We start from the raw sequence: 22,628 nt of genomic DNA, 5'->3' as shown, positions 1-22,628 counted from the left end.
GTAAACTCAAAATTGGGTCGGTTGTTCAACGGCAGTTATAAAATATAAAAATAAAATATACATGCCTAATTTTAACAATGTATGTAATCTCGATAAAATTTCAATATACATGCATAATTTCAATAAGATGTACAATTAGAAAATGATTCCAAAAAGCATTTATCAAGAGGTGCTATTCAAGAAACAATTTAATATTTTGTGACACTTGTTGAAAAAATTAAAAACGTCAGCATTAAGTTATTACTTTAATATTTTAGAAAACTAATGTATGTGAAGTGATTAATTGCAGGGATATGTAAAATGGTTGAGTCTTAAAAAGAAAGATGAGTTAAAAGCATGTAAAGTCGCACTGAAATATTTAATTTCAGGACATAGTAAAAAGTCAATTATGATTAAAATATTTTTATTGCTTAAAGTAAAGGCAGTTTCCTTCAAATACTAAAATAAAATCTAATGGAAATGTCAGAACAAGTTTTAAGTTTTTGCAAACTTATACAGTAAATTTAATTGTCACACACAAAGAGAATTAATAAGTCTAAATTCCTCAGGACGGATACAAAACTAGAGGATGAGAGATGACAATACCCTCTACTGTATAAAAACACAATCCATGAAACAATAATTCACAAAACAAGTAATTTTCTCGTGTGAAGCAGTGCTTAGGGGAAATTCTTTGGCAGTAACTGGGATCCAACCAGGATCCATTAAGTCTGCAACTGAATTATTAGTAATGCTGAAAAAGGGTGTGAAATCCCAAACAGCATGTTTTAGGAAACTTTACATAGTTGTCATGGCACACTTCTCCCTGTAACAACTTATCAGTAGTTAGCTTTGTTAACAGTAGTGAGCTTTTCTATTGATTGAGATGCCACACGGTCGTGAGTGCAGTTGCTCTTCCAGTACAGTTCTGGCCTTGACTTTTATTGAGACTCCGTCGATTAGATTTGCATGTCAAAGCAAACTGCGTAGGGAGGCAAAAAATGTAGTGATGCCATCTATCAAAGAGTGACGGCGTTACATGTGTGGAGGAGTGCATAAGAGTTGAATTTTGATGGCGCCAAACTAGAATCAAACCAAGCACCTTCTATCACGGAAGTTCTAAGAATCATGGAAAAAGAGTAAATCTCCAACCAGGCATTATATAGTTGCTTATATATGAAGCTTCTAAGGAACTTTATATAGTTGTCACCGTACTCAATTTTAATTATTATTCAAACAATGTTTACATTATAAAAAATATGTGATGAAAAATCAAATCCTATTTACATATTTGTCAATTTTAACTTAAGTAAGTTTTATACAGTTGCCACTACACTCACACACTTTCAGTTATTTTAAAAATAATGTTCAATATTATAAAAAAAAATACATGATGAATAATCAACTCCTATTAAAAACTTCACCAACTTTTTTTCACGAATTAGGCAATGATTAAAATGGCAATTTAAAAATAAAAAGAGTTTATGAATACACAATGCTGATGTGTGTTATTTTATGTCGCAACATATTGGACTTTCTTGAGAAACACTTTCCACAAGTCTCGCATATGAAAGGTTTTTCTCCAGAGTGAGTTCGAATGTGATCCATTAGGTGAGACTTTACTCTAGTGTTGTAATCACAATAGTAACACTGATGAATCTTGAAAAATTTAGTAAATTCTGAAATTGATGAAAAAAAATTTATTTAATGTATATTATTCAATTTTTAAAGCATGCATAATTTAAACAATAATATTTAAATATGCATACATAATTTTTACAATGTATATAATCCCGATAAAATTTCAAAATGAATGCATGACTTTTACAATGTAAATAATTCTGATAAAATTTCAATTTGCATGCATAATTTTAGCAATGCCTATAATCTTGATAAAACTTGAATATGCATGCATTATTTTTATAATGTATATAATCCCAATAGAATTTTATGCATAATTTTAATCAGACGTTCGATTCCAAAAAGAAACTAATAAGCATTTATATTCCAAAGAAATACAGTAAATGACGAGATGAATTTGTAAATGCTGATGATGGTTTATACAGCATTTATGTGTTTATTATAAAGTATACTAACCAGTTACAATAAAAAAATTAAGTGCTTTAAATAATTAAAAATATTTTTGCTGAAAAGAAAGCGCATTAAATAAGTATGATCATTGCCAAAGTCAATGAAATATTGAATTCCTTAAATTTATTACAACTAATTAAACACTTAATTTTAAAAACTTAAAATTCAATGTTATTAAAGAGTATAATGACAGTTATTATTAAAAAAAGGCAACATTAAGCTATTTTTACATTTGCTTAAAAAAACTATGACAAACGAGTTGAATTCATAATAACAAAACACACTTAACAGCAATTAAAATTAATACCAAATGAAAAATAAACAAACTTTTTATATTATTTTTTATTGATTTAAAAAAATTAGATAAAGTGATTTATTCATGAATTATAATTAAATTAAATAAATATAGGAATGAAAAAGTATTGCAGTATGAAAAGTATTTGTATTAAAAATATCCTCCCCATCATGATTTTTACATTGCACAATGATATTGTGATAGACTTCATATTATTATAACATAAGAGAACAATGAACGTTATGCCTCATTATAATTGAAATACTTTATAATGTTTATACTATTTAATTGCAGATAATTTTCATTACCAAATCAAAAAGAATTTAAAAGTTATAATTTAAAGAATTTATAATTAAATTAATAAAAAAATGAAGATATTGGTGTCTATATCTTAATAAGAAAAGTTAAAACCATAGCGTTAAAGTCACTAATTTTTATGGAACAAAATTCAGTTATCAAGTTACTTTTTTTGAGAGAATTAATTAAACCTTCAGTAACATTTTAATTAAAACAACACTAAATTAGAGGATCTGGAACAAAGATGGTAGTGTGTCCAGTTAAAAAATATAAATAAATAAAATTCTTATTAGGGTCAGTGGAATTTATATTAATTGTAGAAGATAGTTAAGACTAACAATTGTAGCATTAAGTTAACATTTTGGAATTTAGAGTGTCTCACAGAGTAACTTACAAAAACAACATACTTAAATAATGGAGAAAGTCCTTATTTATTACAATAATCAAAAATTCAATATTTCAGGAATTTTCGACAAATATATGCAGCAATATTCAAACAAACAAAGATAAGACTTTCAGTTAAAAAGTAATCACATTATTAATTCTAATTTTACTAAGTGAATTGTCATCTTTTATGAATTTGTAAATTTTCGTTTTAATAATAAGCAAGTTTCACACTTAAGTTTCACATTTCATCTATTAGTTTTGATAAGTTGTTTTAAAAACATTATCAAATGAAAGATTAGTATATAAAATTTTGTCAAAGCAATAAATTTTCTTTTCATTACAATAAAAAAAAATTGGGAAGCATTTATACTTACTACATGCTAATTATTTGATTATGTAATAATTTGGGTATAGATTTCTTAGTCCTAGATATTAAATAAGCTTTTAAAAAACAACTGACCTCTGTCAGTTTTCAGAAGATAAGATTTCACTTAACATGTTAATTTTTATAACTTTTGCATGTTCAAATATATACACTACCGGTCAAAAGTTTAGACTCACTCTTGAATTTTTAAAAATAGACAAATAACAATTAAAAATGACTTTTTTTAAACTGAAAATTACATTAAATTAACCTTATTTTGAGAAATGTAGGTACGCTTATATGGTAAGAACTGTAATTTTATGCATAACTTGTGAATTTCGTCCAATCTTGCAATCTTCGATATATCCTCCTTTAGCCTTCATCACAACAGCACATATTTTTTGCATTCTTTCTATTAGTTTTTGTAAGGTTCTAGCTGATATCTGGTTCCAGCAACTAAGTAAAGATTCTCTAAACTAGCAACTAGTAAAGATTTGATTGGTACATCTCATTTTTGTAACATTTCTATTGAGTTCATCCCACAATAGCTCAATAGGATTAATATCAGGGGATTGAGGGGGCCAATCCATGTATTTCAGAACTTTTTTCTTTTCTTTTGATGCAATGTAGTTTCTACACAATTTCGATTAATGTTTTGGATCGTTATCTTGCTGAAAAACAAATCCTTGACCAACGATTCTCTGTCCACATGGAAAAGCGTAACACTGCAATATTCTGTGATAATATTTTTTATCCATAATACCCTCTATTCTTATAAGATCTTCAACTTTATCACCAGCAAAACATCCCCAAATCATGACTGAACATCCACCATGCTTCACAGTTGGTAGTAAACATTGACTTGTCATACGTTCACCAAATAAACGACCAACATACTGCCTTCGTTTGCTTCCAAACAATTCAAATTTTGATTCGTTCGTAAACAAAACCTTTGACCACTGTTCTAAAGACCAGGTAACATGTTTTTTAGCCTATTGCTGTCGTTTTACTTTATTTTGTTTTTTCAAAAGAGGTTTTCTAGCAGCTACACAACCTTTTAAACCATAGTCACGAAGTCGACGTTGTACAGTAGATACTGACACAATTTTCTGCCGAGTAGCATTCAATTCCTCACGCATTTCTGGTGCTGTTTGAGTTTGCTGCCGCTTACTTTGAATGCGGATAAACTTATCCTCACGTTTGGACGTTATTCTAGGTCTCGCTGATCGCTGGCGGCTCTTATTTTGGCCAGCTTCTTTCTCCCTTTGCAAAGTTCTGACAACAGTGGTCTGAGAAACATTAGTTTTAGAGGCAATTTGTCTACTTGAATAACCTTCTGCATGAAGTGCAATAATAACTGCACATGTTTCTACACTTATTTCTCGTTTTTGACCCATATTTCTGTAATAAATTGTATAAAAAAGAATTTATTTTTGTTTTTAATATATACCAGTTATTCTGGCTAATTAAGGCTATTATATCAATATTTAAAATTTATCATGTACATGAACATAACTTATAATTAACCCCATGAAAGAAGATGAAAAGTAAATTGTTTATAAACTAAGAATGCACTTTCGTTCATTTCGTTATCAACTACAGAATAGATACAAAATGAAAAAATAATGAGCAGTTTTAAAAGAAAACAGAGTTTTGAGATGTTTGTTTATGATTATGTTTGATAAATTATATGTTTAAGTCAGAAACATTTAACTATTTTTGAAAATTTTGAAATAAATACAAGTGAGTCTAAACTTTTGACCGGTAGTGTATATATATATATACTAAGAGTAATCTGCAATCTGCTTAAAAAAACAAATTAGACTGATATAAATGAAATAATGTTAAAAATATGAACATTTTTATATTTTTATTCATAGTCAAATGAATGGTTAAAGAGAAACATTGATTTAGGTTTAGTTCTTGATGGTTAAACTAAAAACAGAATGCAAAAAAATAAACTTACTTCAAGTGACAAATAGTAAGTGTTTAGATACTTTACAAAAATAAAATATATTATGGTATTCAAAACTTATGAAATATATATGAAACAAAAATATTAATATATAATGGAGATTATGAAAATTTCTGCATTTCTAAAAATATTAAACAAATTAGATAAACAGAAATGCATGCAAATGAAATTGTGAAACACATAAAAATAATTTGTAAAGTAAGAATCAAGAAACAATTAATCACTTCTTAATCTATTTTTATTTTTTTCAAACTCTCTGCAAATTATCAATACATAAAAAGAGAAAGGAAACAAAATCAAACTACTTTTTCAAAAACGTTTTTGCTGATATCCATTAAAAAGTGTCCAAATAAACATTATAAACCTACCATGAACAGAATGTTAAAGAGCTGCACTTTTTCGAAAAATTAATCCACATTACTTAGACAAAAATGAAAGTCAGGTATATAAAATAAAATTTTTTGTCAAGTTTTATTAAAATATCTTTCATAAAAACTTGTAACTTTCAAATTTATTCAAAAAATTCAAGTTAAAGTAATCAAAATTGATAAAAAAAATCAAAATTACTTTACTTGAGCAGTTAATCCTAATAAAGTGTCACTAATAATGCATTTAACACAGATTAACAGATTTAAAAAGTAACTACAGTTGAAGTCACTAGTAAAAAGCACAATCTTTGCTCCCGATAAACAGAGTGTTCATAAAAAATGCAAAAAATTTTCATACATACTTGTTAAATTATAAATAAAATACCAACTTTATTTTTTATTTCTGTACAGTATAAAAGAAGTTAATATTTTGGCTTTGAGCCGTCTGTCCTTGTTGTGCTATTACTCTTCGAAACAGAGTCATGGCCGTAAAAACATCATCATTTGCGTCTCTGCTTTTGAAAAAAGTTCACATGTTTGCTGAATTTATGACTCACACTAACTTGCAGTTGTTTTTGCAATGATGAATGTATTTTTCCAAGAAGGGATTAGCAAAGCTAGAGTGTTAGAAGTTTATGGAAAGTTTTCAAATCAAAAAAGTATTGCTCTTTAAAACTAAGGTTTGCCTGTTTAAAATAAATTATGCTTCAATAGACTTAACATTGTACCAACCAAGTATTTTTTTACATATTCGAAACTGCTGAATAATTATGGTTCAATTTCAATTTTAAAAACTTTTTGAAAACCATATTTTACAGAATTCTCCTTAAAAAATAAGAGATCTCTTAGTTTATGATACAAATCATAAGATTTCTCAATAATTATAATCTCAATTGTATTTAGAAGTTTAATCATTTATTTTTTAAAATTAATATATGCATAAAACCTATTGAATAAAAGTAGTGCATAGAAAAAGCGATCATGTTAATTAGATCATGATGATTCATGATCCTATATCTCCATGATCATGATTTTTTTAACTTTTTAAAGAGATAAAACAAATTTTTTTCCCATACAGACTTACAAATAGTATTTAATAACAGTGCAAAATTAAAAGAAATTATATTTAAGTTTTTTTTTGTCACAACAGAAAAATTTTCCCTCATGCCCTACATGGGAATGAGAGAGTTCTGTAACAGTCATCTTTGTTACAAATTGAATAAATAGGAATTAGAAGCAATCATAGCAAAATTTTTTATCATCCTAAAAAAAAGAAGAGAAAATTAAACGATTAACCTGGCTTAAATACAAATTACTTCTTTGGGCTATTATTATGACTTAATTTGTGTCGAGTTAAATTAGTTTTTTGTGCGAAACACTTTCCACAAGTTTCGCACAAAAAAGGCTTTTCTCCGGAGTGAGTTCTGAGGTGATAAACCAGATGAGATTTTATCGGTGTGATGTAGCTACAAAGAGGACAACGGTGAATCTTGCACCTTCTGATGAATCCTGCAACAAATTATAAGATTTTGATTAGAAAGATACAGAAATGTCTAACTAAAAATAACATATAACACACTTAAAGGAAAAATATTATACAGTAAACAGTTTTCTGCTCCTTATTTAAAAGAAATAAAAAAAAATTTTTTTCATGCCCAATATATGAATTACTACAATACTAATTTAGAATTGCAACATTGAAAATCAGATTCTGTTTAAATAAATCATATTACAGTAGGTATATCAGATCCATACAAAAGATCAGATTCTTCGACCTATTTATTTTATTTAACACATTCACTGCCAGCCGAGAACTGGTTGTTATGCTGATGCTGTATTTATCATTGAAAAGTGGTAGTGGATAAAAAAATAAAGCCTTTCGTTAACAACTATTTTAGTTTTTAAAATTCGCAGTAAGTTTATTTCAATGAACAATATGTTATTGTTAGGAGAAAATATATTTTCTGCAAAAACAGTTGGATGATAATATGCATCGTCCAATCACTTAACTGATATAACTACTAGGAAGAATTTCATCACCTGCTGGCGTGGGATCAGCAGAGAAACTTTTAAGTGAAGTTAATACAAAGAACAATCCCTTAGTATCATATAATAACCAACAATTTTTGAGTATCACACAGAATTAACATGGTATCAGGCAAAAAGGGAGAATTAGACACATAACTTGTCAAGGAATTAGAAAATTCTGTTCTAATATAAAAGTTTTGAGCAAACATGACTAATTCAAGAAATAAATATTGGCTTTCAGACAAATAAGTAATAACAAGACTTTTAGTCATCACAAGCCTTAAATGGAATTTGTTGAATAAACAGATTACTTTTTTAAACAATATACAAGGGCAGTTTCACGTCCTTCTATTACTATTGACAGCCTATTATTGAAAATAACTCAAAATCTTAGTAAGTTTTGCTGAAATAGAAGTTGCCTTATTGTTTTTAAATACATATATAAGTTTGAAGGGTTCAAAAAAATTGAATATGTGTTATCTCGTAGGTGAAAGTATGACAATGATATAATTCTACCTTTCAAAATACAAAATATTAATTTGTGTAAAACAAATTATTTTATATTTTTAAATAAATGGTTCACATTTACAATTTCTAAAATGTAAAGAACAATAAAATAAAATGAAAAAATTAGTTGATAAGAAAATGTGACATTTTTGGCAATGTTTTTATGGTTTGGTAATCACACCAATTATTTATTTAACAACTAAAAGCACAAAAAACTTTAAAAAAACCACCATTAACATTTAATCAACAAAAATTACAATTTTTTTGTTGCATCATGATAGTGTCACATGAGGAACATTGCAATTAAAAACCTATCAAAAATTAAGCATCTCACATTGTAACATTTTTAATAATAAATTTAATGCGAAATATATAATGTAATGCAAGATAATTATCATTGCTTCAATTCATATCATTTATTTGGGCCGGGCAGGGTAATCTCAGCCTTTCATCCCTTCAGTGGGTCGATAAATGAGTACCAAGCATGCTTGGGAACTAAACACTGGGGGTTCCGCGTTCGGCTGACCACCTGACCGGAACATCTGCTTCTGCACCCCAGAGCCCAAGGTGAGATGGGCACAGTAGGCCTGGCCCTCTAGAGCTGTCGTGCCGCTGAGTTTAGTTTTAGTTCAATTCATATTTGTTCTTATTTATAAAAAAAAAATTAACCACTAAATTAAAACACAAAACCCACATGACTTCCATAATCATAAATACAAAATCCTTTAGCTAAATATAAAAAGCATTAATTTGTAGATATATAATACACAAAGAGCATTTTTTTATAAAATCAAGAAAAATATTAGAGAAGCTATAAATTGTTATGATAGTGACCTTCGGGTCATTTTGTGAATAAAATTTTTTGAATTTATTTAAATTTTAAAAGAATGCTGCATAATTATGTAAAAAAAAGTATGAAAGTCATCAATTTATCCTTGTGATTATAATTTGACTACTCTATGACTACAGAAATCATGTATACGAGTTTTTGCATAATATAATCTTATAATATTGACAATTTAAAATTTATGAGTCAAAAAGTAATAAAAGTGAAGTAACACAACCAAGTTCATGAAGAGCTAGTTTAAAAATTTATTTTGAGAGACAATTTTTGAAATATTTGTTTACAAGGTCTATTACAGAATGGCAATAATAAAATTCAAACCTAAAAATAAGCTTAAAATATTTATAGCTAATACTGACACTCAGGTCATTTCACATTGATTTTTCACTGCAATAAATTTTTGGTACAAGGCAAAAAATTCTCAAGTCAACTCAAGAAAAAGCTTCTCAAAGAATATCAATTGGACAAAAGATAATGTACTGATCTGCAATATGTAATATTAACTAATTTAATTGAGGAGTCATTGAATAGACGAAGTGAAGTGAAGGGGTAAAAGAAACAGTTGATTAAAAATTTTCCTTTCTTAATGCTTTTTTGACAGGCTGAATTATATCTTTCTTTATTCAAACAAAAACCAGGCATAGATACAAGGTGTACTGATATTCAAACGCCAAATTCAGAGATGTGATGAAAACATAAAAGGGGTGAAACCATACTAAAGAGCACAGTGACATAAACCACGTTGAAAGAACGGAAATCATGAAACCCCTGCAGGTTTCAAAATCATGATGGAAAAAAAAAGCTACAAAAGATAGTACCAACTAGCTAACTATAAAATGATTTATTTCATTAATAAGTGTAAAAATTGTTGAGATGGCAGCAGCTGACATATGGAATTTCACAGTTTCAAGGTCATAAAAATGATACCCTGACAGGTTTGAAGTTTCCAAGTGTACTTGTGATGTTGATCGAAGCAACGACACTCCACACTATGATATCTTTCTATAGATTCAGAGACTGCGTTTCTAGCGATTTTCACCATTTTAATATGCTTTGCGAACCCATTGCTCAATGATAATTTTTTTTATCTTCCTAAGTTTTTTTATCACCCCTTTGAAATTGCCAGGCGAATTTTGAGTTACCTTGAATAACGTCAGTCTCCACCTGTTTGTAAAATAGATCAATAAAACTAACTAAACATATTATCTTTTACAGTTTTTTCTCAATCTCATAAACAAATTGTTTTTGTATTTAACCTCTCAATTAGGTTTTAGGGAGATGCAACATATAAAACTTAATATAGATTCAATCAGGGGTGAAAGTTACAAAGATTGTCAAGACAAATTTTCAAAGACACAAGAGAGCATCCAAAGTTTTTAAAGTAAGTTAAATACAGGTCTTTATACTTTAAAAACAAATATTTAAAATAAACTTTAAAAACAATTCCTGATTAATGTCCCTATTATGTGATGAAGATTTATAATGATTACCGAAGATGTATTTTGACTTCATTTGGTCTAACTATTCATCATAAGATAATAAAGAGTAGTTTGCTTTTTAACATAAATTTGTAATACAGATTAAATTAAAATTAACAGCACATCAAATAAAATGACAGTCATAACTCATGTTACTGACTTCTCTTATTATTTTTTATAACTTTTTTAATTTCACCAAGTTCCATCTCACATAAGCTTCAGTTTTTTAAAAACACAAAAATCCTACAAAAGGCTAAAAACTAGAATCTTTAGATTTAAAAGTGCCTCATGAACGCTGCCATTAAAATTGCTTAAGGTTTCAACACTGATTGCCTTAACTGAAACAAATCTTAACATAGAGCACCTATATGTTAAAATGTTTGTATTAAAATAAATTATTAGTCATGACATTGATTCACTCTATATTAGTCTTGATTACTCTTTTGAAAATATGAATCATTGCATGAAATTTCATATTAACTTTTTGTGAGAGGTATTTTCTACAGAGGTAAAAAAGTTTCTAACAGTGAAAAATCCATAACCCTTTTAAAAAAGTCTAAAGTTGCAGTACTGATAGTAATTTTTAAAACAAATCTTACGTTAGAAGATCTATGAATCTAAATTCCTCCATCTTAACAGTTAAATTACAAAATTTATTTATGTTGGTCATGACATTGATACATTTGACTTAATGAATGCCAATCATTCTTATGAAAATATGAATCATTGCATGATGTTACATGTTAGCCTTTTGTGAGAAGCATTTTCTACGCATGTAAAAAAATTTCTAAGAGTGGAAAATTCATGATGCAAAGTGAAAGCTGCTTTAAAAATTGTCAAAATTTGCAATACTGACAGCAATTTTTAAAACAAATTTCACTTCATAACAACTATGAATCTAAATTCCTCGATCTTTATATTTAAATTACGAAATTTATTTAAATTGGTCATAACATTGATACATTTGACTTAATGAGTCCTAATCATTCTTATGAAAAATGAATTATTGCATGGCGTTGCATGTTAGCCTTTTGTGAGAAGCATTTTCCACAGGTAAGACATTTGAATGGCTTTTCACCAGTGTGAGTTCGATTATGTCTCTTCATGGCTGCTGTTTTATGCGTTTTAAAGTTGCAATATTGGCAATGTTGAATTTTTATACTCTTCCAGAATCCTAAAATGAAAGAAAATTAACTGTAACACAAAATCTTAAGAGGCTTAAACTAAAACTTAATGATGAACAATTTCATTATAAAGATTTAAATGATTTTTTCCAAATAATTTTTTCTTATAATGCAATGTTTGCACAATGTAATTTGAGCATTTACCTTCATTATACAATTAAAACAAAAAATTTATATCTTAGATTGTTATTTAAATAGAACAAAAAAAAGAAATAAATAAAAAAAGTAAGCAATAAAATCTAATGTAATGGGATATAGTTATACATTTTACACATAGCACACTGCTCTCTCTCTGTGTTGAAGTCATCATAGTTTGAATAGCTCAATTCAAGAAGTTTTCAATTTAGTGACAATTTCATCATACTTTTTGAATCAAGATATTTAATAATTTTTACAACACATCAAATTCAATAATTTTTAAATATTAAATGTGTACTAAAATAGTTAAAGGGTTGCTGAGGAGAGGGATAAGAATTTAAAATGCCACTTTTGTTTAAATAGTAAGTTTTTTTAAAATGTCATTTGTCAGAAACTATACAACCTACATTAATTTAACACTTTTAATAAATTTTAAATTTGTAATAAAAAACAAAAAGCAACAAACAGTAGAAAGGAGGCAATGGTTTTTCTTTTTTTGCTCTTCTAAGTTAACTATTGAGACTAAATATTAAGTTTATTTCATTTTTATAAACTAAATCTTAAAAATTAAAGTAAAATTCTTTTTAGTTAATTAAAAAATATTTAATAGAACAAAATCAATCGAAAAATAAAATTGAATTGAAAATTTTATTTCAATATAAAAAAAAAGCTAAATACTTTATTTATTTTGTAATTTTTAAGCTGCACCTTAAAGTGTTATTGATTCTTATCAACTTTATAACATTCGTTTTAATTATATTTAATAAACAAATCGCAATTATTACACAAACAAATTAAGAGGGAGAATTATATGTATTGATGCAGAAATAGAATTAAGTGTTTGAGAATCTTAGGTTATGTGATGTCTTTAAAAGCTTTTCCAAATGATTACTCAAAACCGCACTCTAAACAAAAGCAGTTGATTGCATTATGAAGTAAAAAAAAATAAAAATAATGATAAGGTTATGTAAATTCGGAAAAATTAGAAAGTTAATGTATATTATTTATAGAAAATATACACTGTAGATATATACTGCCTAGAACAAGATAAACATAACAGATTTAAAACATAAATCTGTTATATTATTGATCACCTTACTTCTCATTTGATATTTTTTTGAATAAAATTCTAATATACAGAAATTTAAGATCTTATATTTGATATAATTATCTGTTTTTTAAAAAGTTTTGATTTTATTTTTTATATCCAGGTATTAATTAGAAGTGTTGGTCATAACATTAAGTTTGTATCAACAGACAATAAAGTATTATTTCTTTTTTTAAATTCAAATGATCATAAAATTTAAAATTTTCTTAATAGCTAGTAAAATTAACTTTATTTTAATTCATAAACATGAAAGGCCATATCAACTCTTGGCTTTTAGAGTCATTCATTGTATTGTTATCAGGAGAACTGCATTCATTGTATTGTCTCCTCCTCTTAGACTTACTGTATTGATTATTGCCAAATTTATAACATTAGTTTTAATTTTATGTAATAAAAAATTGCAATTATTACACAAACATATTTAAAGTGAGAATAATATGTATTGAAGCAGAAATAGAATAAGATACACACAAAAGACACGTGTTAGACAATAAAACCTTATTGAGTATGCCAAAATGCTGAATTTTATCAAAATAAAGCTACTATATTTCATCCTATTTATTGAAAAAATTAACGTACGGAGTGTTCCATAAGGCCTCAATAGATACATATTTAAGTCTAGAACATTTCTCAAAATGAAAGAAAAATAAACAGGCACAACAAATTAATATTTTGGCAAGAGAGAAATAAAAATTATATCTAAACCTGTCAAATCAAAAGTGAGCAGGTAGGAATGAAAAATATCAAAACCAGTTTGATTGCCTGATGAAGCTTGGATATGCTTTGATGATTTTCATCTCTTCTTTATCCTTTGCAAATAAAACAGATTTTGATGTTTCATTCTCATTTAATTTTCATTACTTTTTTGTTTCGTTCCAGCTTAAATATCAATTTGAAACCCTAACATGTATGTTTTTCACTTTATTTTTGACAAAGATTCTACAAATAAGAACAGTTATTACTAAAAAAATCCGGCAGATAATATATATGAAAGAATATTCACTTAAAAGTTATAGCAATGAAATACAGTAACTAAATATCTCATGAATGATTTGAATTTTTTTCCAAAAAACACACCAGATATTCAAAAACATCTTCGCTTATGATCAGCAACAAGTAGTCAATGGTTTTATAACCAAAATTAGACAGGTTTTGTCTTGTGCAGTTCGCTTATTCCTACATTTGCATTAAAATTAGCATCATATCAAATAAAAAATAATACAATAATATTTTATTAAAAAACAACATGGGTTTCAAAACACAAAATTTATCAATTTAAAAAAATAAAATAAAATGTAAGCAAAATTAATGTTGGAATTATTAATGAATATGAAAATTTTTTAATCCTCAACCACAAGTGTTACTTTTGTTGATTTTTTATATCTCTCATCCAGTGTCTAGCTTCATGGCGACGCAAATTACACCGACTGGTGAGTTTTGCACCGCAGATTTTACACACAAAAAGGCTAAGCATAATTTTATGTGTTTTTAAATGCTTCAACATGTCAGCTTTGTTATGTGTAGCATGTTTGCACACATTGCACAGTTGGGTACTATAAGTTGAACTGCTACCAGGAATATTAACTTCCAATAATGTGTATAGGGAATTGATATCTAGAAAAAAAAATATAGCTTTAATTTTCAGTTAAATTCTTGAAAATTTTCAAGTGAAGCAGCATCTATATTTCATTCTTTTTATTTTTAAAATTGAGAACATATAAACATATGTAATAGGCAGCTGAAACAAACTATAGTTCAATTCTAGAGCATTTGCGTCAAAAGTTATTTAAATTTATTTGAGTCTAATCATGAGCATTTACTCATTATTAAACTCTAGAATCTAATGTTGAAAATCTTCAGAAATAATAGCTTATTTTTCTGTTATAATATAATTGAGACTTTAACCCACTGATGGTTCGGCACGTAAAAAGTCGCATTTTAACCTGCAGTCTTCTCTGCATAGCAAAACCGGTTTTCCCATGTTAACTGATAGGGGAACTGTGTGTAGGGGAGAAACATTCTCCCAATTTTGCCCATTTCCTTAACCGCCAATGGGTCAAAACAGATCGGAAGAAATACATTTTAATGAAAATTGAAAAATAGTGGATGGTAAAAACTTAAATTTATTTCCTCATTTTGAAAGTAGGTGATATTTAAAAGACTTTGAGATAGTCAGTTTTAGAATGTACAGGCATTTCAGGATCCTGTTTACAAAAACAATTTAACAATGAAAACTATTTTGCTTAAAAACTCTGTCGAAAAAATTAAGATATTTTATCAGCAAATTAAAATAACTTGTTCTTAAATCTAAAAAATTTATTCTTCCACAAAGCATTGCATTTATCAAAACATTTACAGCATTATGAAAGAAAACTTATATTGGAATACAAAGCAAAATTTGAGGTTTTGCTCCAAGAATTAAAGATAAAAAAAGGTGTAATAAAAAGTTATAAAAATGTTGAAGTTTTTTAAAAAATCAATTCAAAAAATCATTAAGTCGATTGTTTTCAAGTTTAAATGTAAACATGGGATATTTAATAGTTGAACATTCTTAAGTTTACAAATAATATTAGACAGTTTTAAAAATGTGTAATAAAAAAATGTAAGGTTTTAAAATTCTAGGTAAATAACATAATTTTTTTGTTTTCAAATGTGCATGTTTTCACATAGCAGTGTTCAGCATTTAAAAAAAATATATATATATATATAAAAATATTTTAAAAATTTCAATACATAAGTAAATATCAGAGATAATAATAGGGCTTCATATCAGCTAGCTTTCAGACGAAACAGCTTTTTAATAACAGCTTTATAGTCATCATAAGCTTTAGAAAGGACAAGCTGAATAAATATTTAATACTTTTATCTTTATTTTTCACATAAAAAATATACAATTTCTACATTTCTTAGAAATAGAAATAAATTCTACTACTAAATTTTACAACTGCACATTATTGAATAATCAGTATAGGATATAACAAAATTTTATGTATATATATATATACATATATATATATATAAGCCCTCATTTAATGATAACCTGGGTTAATAAATACTTCATTTAATATTAAAAAGCTTATACATAACCTGTTATTGTAAGCACAACTCAAATTCCATGAAGAATTTTCCTGAACTTCTAGGAATCTAATTTTATTAAAGCTTTCATATAACGAGCATCTGACAGTTCATTGCATTTCAGTTTTCATTTAGTTTAAAACTTATAGATGAACAATGTTAAGTGTCTTATATATCATGCCATAAAACACATAAATGTGATGACTAACAGATGATGTTGCTATGCAAACAATTGAATAGACTGTATATTTACTGATGCTTTTGTGTCTGCATGCATGCTCCTGGAAAAATAATTGTGAAACACAAAATTTGACAATGAAGAAAAAACAATTAAACCAGCACCGTCCACATCGGAGGATGTGCAGTTTTCTGGGAAATCAAGTACATTTCTATCATAAAAAAATGTTCGTGACATGCACCTCAAGTTGTATGAATCTGACCAAGTTTTTAAACCAGTACAGCAATTTGACTATATATCTTGTGGGGAGAGTCTTATCGACAATGATAAGAGCTGTATTAAGTTCACTGGATTTTGAGCGCTTGTGGTGAGAGCTGTATTAAGTTCTCGGTTATGTGTATGGTCCCTTTTGTGTTGCTATTAGAAGTCGAGTGTGTGCAGGATCTTGTTGTGCCTAGATGAGATTGAGAAGCAACAGCGTAAGGAGGTCGATGACACAGTCACATATAGCAAGTTAACAGTTACTTCCGTTGTAGGTAAGTTCATATCACATCCATAGATCACCAACGTGGGGAGAGTGTCATCGACAATGTAAATCGTCATATATCAAAATGTACCCCAAGATGAAATCGAGCTAGCATGTCTTATATACTAGTGAATTGATGTTTAATAATCGTAGTGGTAGTTAACCAGTCTTAATATCTACAATCTTGTCACAAACGAGTTTGACTGTATATTTGCTGGGGTAACAATGCACATCTTTAGCAGAAGAACCCACATAGATGAAACATTACAATCATTGTAAAACTTTAACTTAAAGTATAGTTTGCAAAAACTTTTATTTTATTCATCGGCTTTAAGTGCTTTGTTTAAATAATATTTCAAACTTGAGTAAACAGAAATGATCTGAGAATGAGTAAACAGAAATAATTATCTAAACTTTATTTCATATGAGGTTTCAATGATGCTTTTCATATAATTTACACATTCTCAAGTTCTTGGCATATTCAGTTCTCCTAATTATCTGTCAATGAAGTGTAGAAGGTTTTTAATCTCATTTAGGTAAACCAAAGCATGTTATATACCATGTATATAACAGAGTAAAACTTTATGATGATTACTTGTAAAGATGAGTTATTGCATGGCGTTGCATATGAGACTTTTGTGCAAAACGTTTACCACAGGATGAGCAAAAAAATGGTTTTTCACCAGTATGTGTTCTATGGTGTCTGATTATGTCTGTCTTTATTAAGGATGAATAACTGCAAAACTGGCAATGATGTAACTTGACTTTTTTCGGGAATCCTAAAATGTAAAAAAAAAAGTTAGTAAAAGTTACATTTTGTAACATAGCCGTAATGTCAATGCCCTATTACCGAAAAAATCCTAAAGTTTAAAAAAACTGATATTATTCTTAGTAGTATAGTTTGAGTTAGAAGTAAAACCTTTCAAGGGAGTTCGATATAATTTAAAGCATTTATAAATGAAATTATGGTCTATCTTCAAATATAAGTTCATCATAAGCAGGGAGGTTTTTTCTTTGAAAATTGACCCAAAATTCAAATCCCATTTAAGCTGATAAAAAAAGAGCTAACTTTTAATGGTAAATTTCAACTTATAATGGTAATTTTCAACTTCCCCTTCAGACTATCTAACCATCTTAATTTATTTGTTTACATTTGGCCAGAAATAACAATCCATCGAAAGTTCCACAAATTATTTTCTTCCTACTTCAGTTTTCCCTTCTCTTCTTTTTAAGTCTTTTAACCTACTAGTCCTGATTGATGTGAACAGGAAATTGTTTGACAAAAAGTTCAAGTAAATCATAGAATAACAGAGAAAGAGCATCTAAACTCAGAAAGTATCATATTAAACTTGTGGCGCTCATTTGCGGTTTTATGACGAAAAAAGTGCGATAGAAGTCTTAATAAAATAATATTCTTTTGCTATTGACATTTCTATGCGTTTCTTTTTCGTCTTTTCTTTTCAAATGCGTTATTTTATAAATTTATATGTTTCATATGAGCCATTTCATGATATTCAGTGATTTAACTCTAATACTCGATCAATGAAAAAGAATTTTTATTGGCGTTGTGTGTGTGGAGTTTTTCAAAATTAGCAGATTAGATTATAAGCTGATCCACCCCAACTTAAGCTTTCCAAAACTTTTCGTCTTATGTTTGGAAATATATGGTAGTTTTATTTAACATCAAATCACATTTTCGTCATTATACAGACTAAAATTAAAGAAAATGTAATGTATTTCGAGTTTATATTCTAAAATTAATTTTGTATAGCTTATAAGATATTATATTTTATAGATAGAAAAGGTAGAATTTCCAAGTTAATAAAGGAAGAATTATGTGAACTCAATCTCTTTATTCCTTAAGTTACTAATTAATATTTTTGAATGATTTTGATTTATTTCATTCATTGTAATGTATTCAACTAAACCTAGTTGCAGCAATTTGTAACCAAATTTGAAAGTTCTTAAAATTTTAAAAATGGTAAATATAGGTTCAATAGAACACATTTTATTGATTAAAATGGAAAAAAGAGATTAATTTGGTACTTAATAAAAAATAAACTGAGTTCATGTAATTTTTGGTACGTTAACATGAAGAAAGTAAAATGCTTTTTCTACCTTTTATGAACAATTTTAAAAACTTTTTAACTGAAATTTAATTTTTTTCAGCATTTAAAATGCACAATTACAGAAAAACGATTCTTTTGAAAGCAAACATTCAATCAATTAATGTGGAAAATGATATTAATGATATTTAAAATGCAAAATTTGAGCAAATCAAGATTTTAAAGATGTATAAATAATGTAAATTAATCAGTATGTATACATTTATATATAAACATTTATCAATCAAATAGCTAAATAAACTTTATAAAATACATAAATGAGAAACGTCAAATAATTATTTATTCCAATCATTAGACTTCATTTGGGAAGAAATTTTTTATGAGTATTCTTTGTGAATATTAAAATAAAATTGAACAACAAGGCACAACGCTTGAACAACACACAACTCTTTAACTGTTAGCAAAGAAAGCCAGTTTTCTCACATATTACTCAAGGAAGCAATGCTCAAATATGCACAAGTATAAAATCAGTTGTAGTGGTAATCACAATCATGAGATAACGGCCGGGATAGCCTGGTTGGTAGGGCACTGGACCCAAGTCCAAGAGTTCGTGGGTTCCATCCCAGGCCAGCCGAAGACTCCTCTTGTAGTAAATGGTGACGGATGCACATTAAATCTGTCGAGTCTTAAAGTCCTCCATGTTCCCATAGCAAATCAAACCTCTGGGGGTACTGATCCAGGAGATTCCTTGTCTTCTGGATTGGTTCAAAATTACAACGCTACTTAGTTGAACACCAGGAGTCGTAAACCCAAAATTGGGTCCGCTGTTCGACGACGGATATAAAATAAAAATCATGAGATAACATCACAAAACATGTCTTTTTGCATTTTTTTTCAAATCTAAAAAATTACCATAAATAAAAATGAATTTATAAAATTTTGAAAAATGAAACTGGAATCTATGAGAGTTTTTTCATTAAGAACACAAAAATTCTCTCAATGATTAATGTATGAATGGCGCATCAGTGAGGACTTTGCTGTAAAGTTTTTTCCACAAGTGTTACAAGAATAAGGTCTTTCACCAGTATGCGTACGGGCATGCCTGTTGACATCTCCTTTATAATGTGATGAATAATTGCATAATTGACAGTGATAAGGCTTTGGTTTCCGTAGAAGTCCTAAAGAAATAAACACACAAAAGAAAATTCTATGATTAGAGTAGACAAGTCTATGGACTGCATAAAATTTAAGAAAAATAAATAAGTGCCATAGTATATTTAGGTATGAACATTGGTTAGTTAAACAACTCATGAAAAACTACAATAAAATAGCTTAATAATGAAAAAAGAGAAAGTGATATACATTCAGTAGTTTAAATTCTTATTGATTAAGCTAATAAACAGAATGATGAAAATATTTACATTGACACATACTGTTTGTCTAAGTTTGGTACTCTGACCGATACTAAGTCTGCGCAGTCTGATGCTATAGAAACAAGAAGAGAACATTTTAGGGAGGTTAGCTTCGATGAAGAGGTCTCCTTTTCTCTTCCGAAACCAGTCCTAGAGAGGGACCACGCACCCCTACTTAAAATAATCATACCTCGTTACCATAGTCACCGCCACAGCTCCAGACGAATGTCTGGCAGAGTATCTATCTTAGACAAACAGTACAAATGAAGAAACATCTATATATAGCAATAATTACAAAGTAATAGTGCAATGCGTAAAAGTGAAACCTTCAGGAGAGAATAGTAATTGCTCTCATACAATATATTAAAATATTATCACAACAATGTAAAAATTTAGAACAAAGAATTGAAACCTTTTATGCTTACATACTCTCGCCAACATTTACTGCAATCTTAATTAGTCCATATGTTTGGTAATTATTACAAACAGTATACTTTCCTTTTTTTAATATTTATCAATTTTTAATATTAAAAATAAAGTTGAGTTTTTAAACTCAATATTGTTATTGTTAATTTTGGGAATAAATTTATTGATAAATTAAAAATTCTGTCTATATTGTAATACAAAGGAATTTAATTTCATTTAAAGTCAATATAAAGAAATACTAATATTTTTCACAAAAACTTTCATTAAAATTGATGCATTATTTTTGAATAAATTTTTAAGATGCAAAATGGGAGAGATAAAGCAATTTCAGTGATTAAAAAGGCAGACATAGGCTATTTTTTTAACAACTTTTATTTCCCAATTTTTTTAAATATTAGACAAAATCTGTTAAACATCGCAAATGGTCTCTATTTTTTTAACAACGGGGGGGAGGGGGTATCCATGTCACAAAAATATTATTGAACATGATTCTAAGCTAAACAATAAAGAAATTAACTGAAAAACAAACTATTTTAATTCATGTTTAATAAAAATGTAATATTAGTAGCTCATAAGAATAGTTAGTAGAAGTAGCTATTGAATTATGGAAACTAAATGAAATGGAACTTTAAATGAATATTTTGTTATAAGTATGAAAAAATAATAAATACTAGTAGCACAGCAAGAAAATTTTCTGGAAAAGGTTTTTAAACTTAAAAAATTTAATCTACCTTGCAATTTAAAAAAATTACTAGTAAAAATACCATTAATAAAATTATATTTAGGGTCACAATATAGGAAAACAGACAGCTTAGTTCAAGTGATGCCGTGACAATATGCCTACATTCCAGCAAGCTGTTTGTAGGATTATATCAGTGTATGACATCATATTGAACGATATATATTTAAATTATTTGAGGCCATAGGAAAAGTTTTGGGTTCTCCAGTGTATAAAAATAAAATGATGGTACATAAAACAACTTTTTTTTAACAAAAATGTGTGTGTGCATGTCGCAGCATTGAAGATTTTTGGGTGAATCGTTTTCCACAGATAGTACACGAAAAAGGTCTTTCACCGGTATGCGTACGAGCATGCCTTTTGACATCTCCTTTATAATGAGACGAATAATTGCAGAATTGACAGTGAAAAGGCTTTGGTTTATCCAGAAATTCTAAAAATAAGAAACACAAAAGAAAATTAATATAATTAGAATAGTTACAGTGCATGAACTGCATAAACTATATATCAACTACAAAATTAGCATGAGAGGCACAGTATATTTAGTCAATCTAGAATTATGAATATTAGTTCATTTGAAAACTTATAGATAGCTATAATGTAACAAAAAATAATGCAATAATTTGATAATTATTTAAAATTTTAATCTTATAACTAAGTCAATGAGCAGAACATTGAAGATTTTTTTTATTAATAGTAATAAAAAAGGATTAATTATATACAATTATGACATTGGCAAAGCACATAAAGTAGTAATAAAAAGAAAACTATTGCTGAGACAGAAACTGCATTTGTATGATAAATAAAGATAATGTCCCTTTAATGTAAAAATAACATATTAAATTTTTTTTTACGATCGCGTACTCTGACCAAGAATTACTACAAACTTAACTAACTCATTTATAAAATAACTATTACATTAAAAATTATTTTAAATCTTTGAGTGTAAATACAAATTTTTGAAAATTTTTCAAATGCAGGCCTTCAGGCATCAAAAAAGCAGTTTGTCATATTATTAAATACGAAAGTAATGCAAAAAAGGGAAATTCGGTAGAATTTAAACCAAGTGCTCAACACTTGAAGAGTTATTTTTTTTTACTTAATAATTCTGCAATTTTTATTAATTAAAATAAAATTGTGTTTCAAAGCAACATATTGGAATA

At 27.7% G+C, this 22,628-nt stretch overlaps 1 long non-coding RNA gene across 2 annotated transcripts; it reads right to left on the bottom strand.

The window, feature by feature from the left end:
• Positions 1-386: 386 nt before the first annotated feature.
• Positions 387-21,884, bottom strand: LOC139424937 (uncharacterized). 2 transcript variants are annotated; one of them, XR_011636074.1, is made up of 3 exons: positions 16,131-21,884; positions 9,495-14,657; positions 387-7,265 (listed from the first exon to the last, which is right to left on the bottom strand). It is a non-coding gene; the product is annotated as an uncharacterized lncRNA (long non-coding RNA). The 2 variants fall into 2 exon arrangements; XR_011636073.1 differs by having other exon boundaries at positions 9,495-21,884.
• Between the last annotated feature and the right edge of the window lie 744 nt (positions 21,885-22,628).

The sequence above is a fragment of the Parasteatoda tepidariorum genome, chromosome 2 (genome assembly GCF_043381705.1).
Source record: "Parasteatoda tepidariorum isolate YZ-2023 chromosome 2, CAS_Ptep_4.0, whole genome shotgun sequence".
Taxonomy (NCBI): domain Eukaryota; kingdom Metazoa; phylum Arthropoda; class Arachnida; order Araneae; family Theridiidae; genus Parasteatoda; species Parasteatoda tepidariorum.
This window is presented reverse-complemented; position numbering and strand designations above follow the sequence as displayed.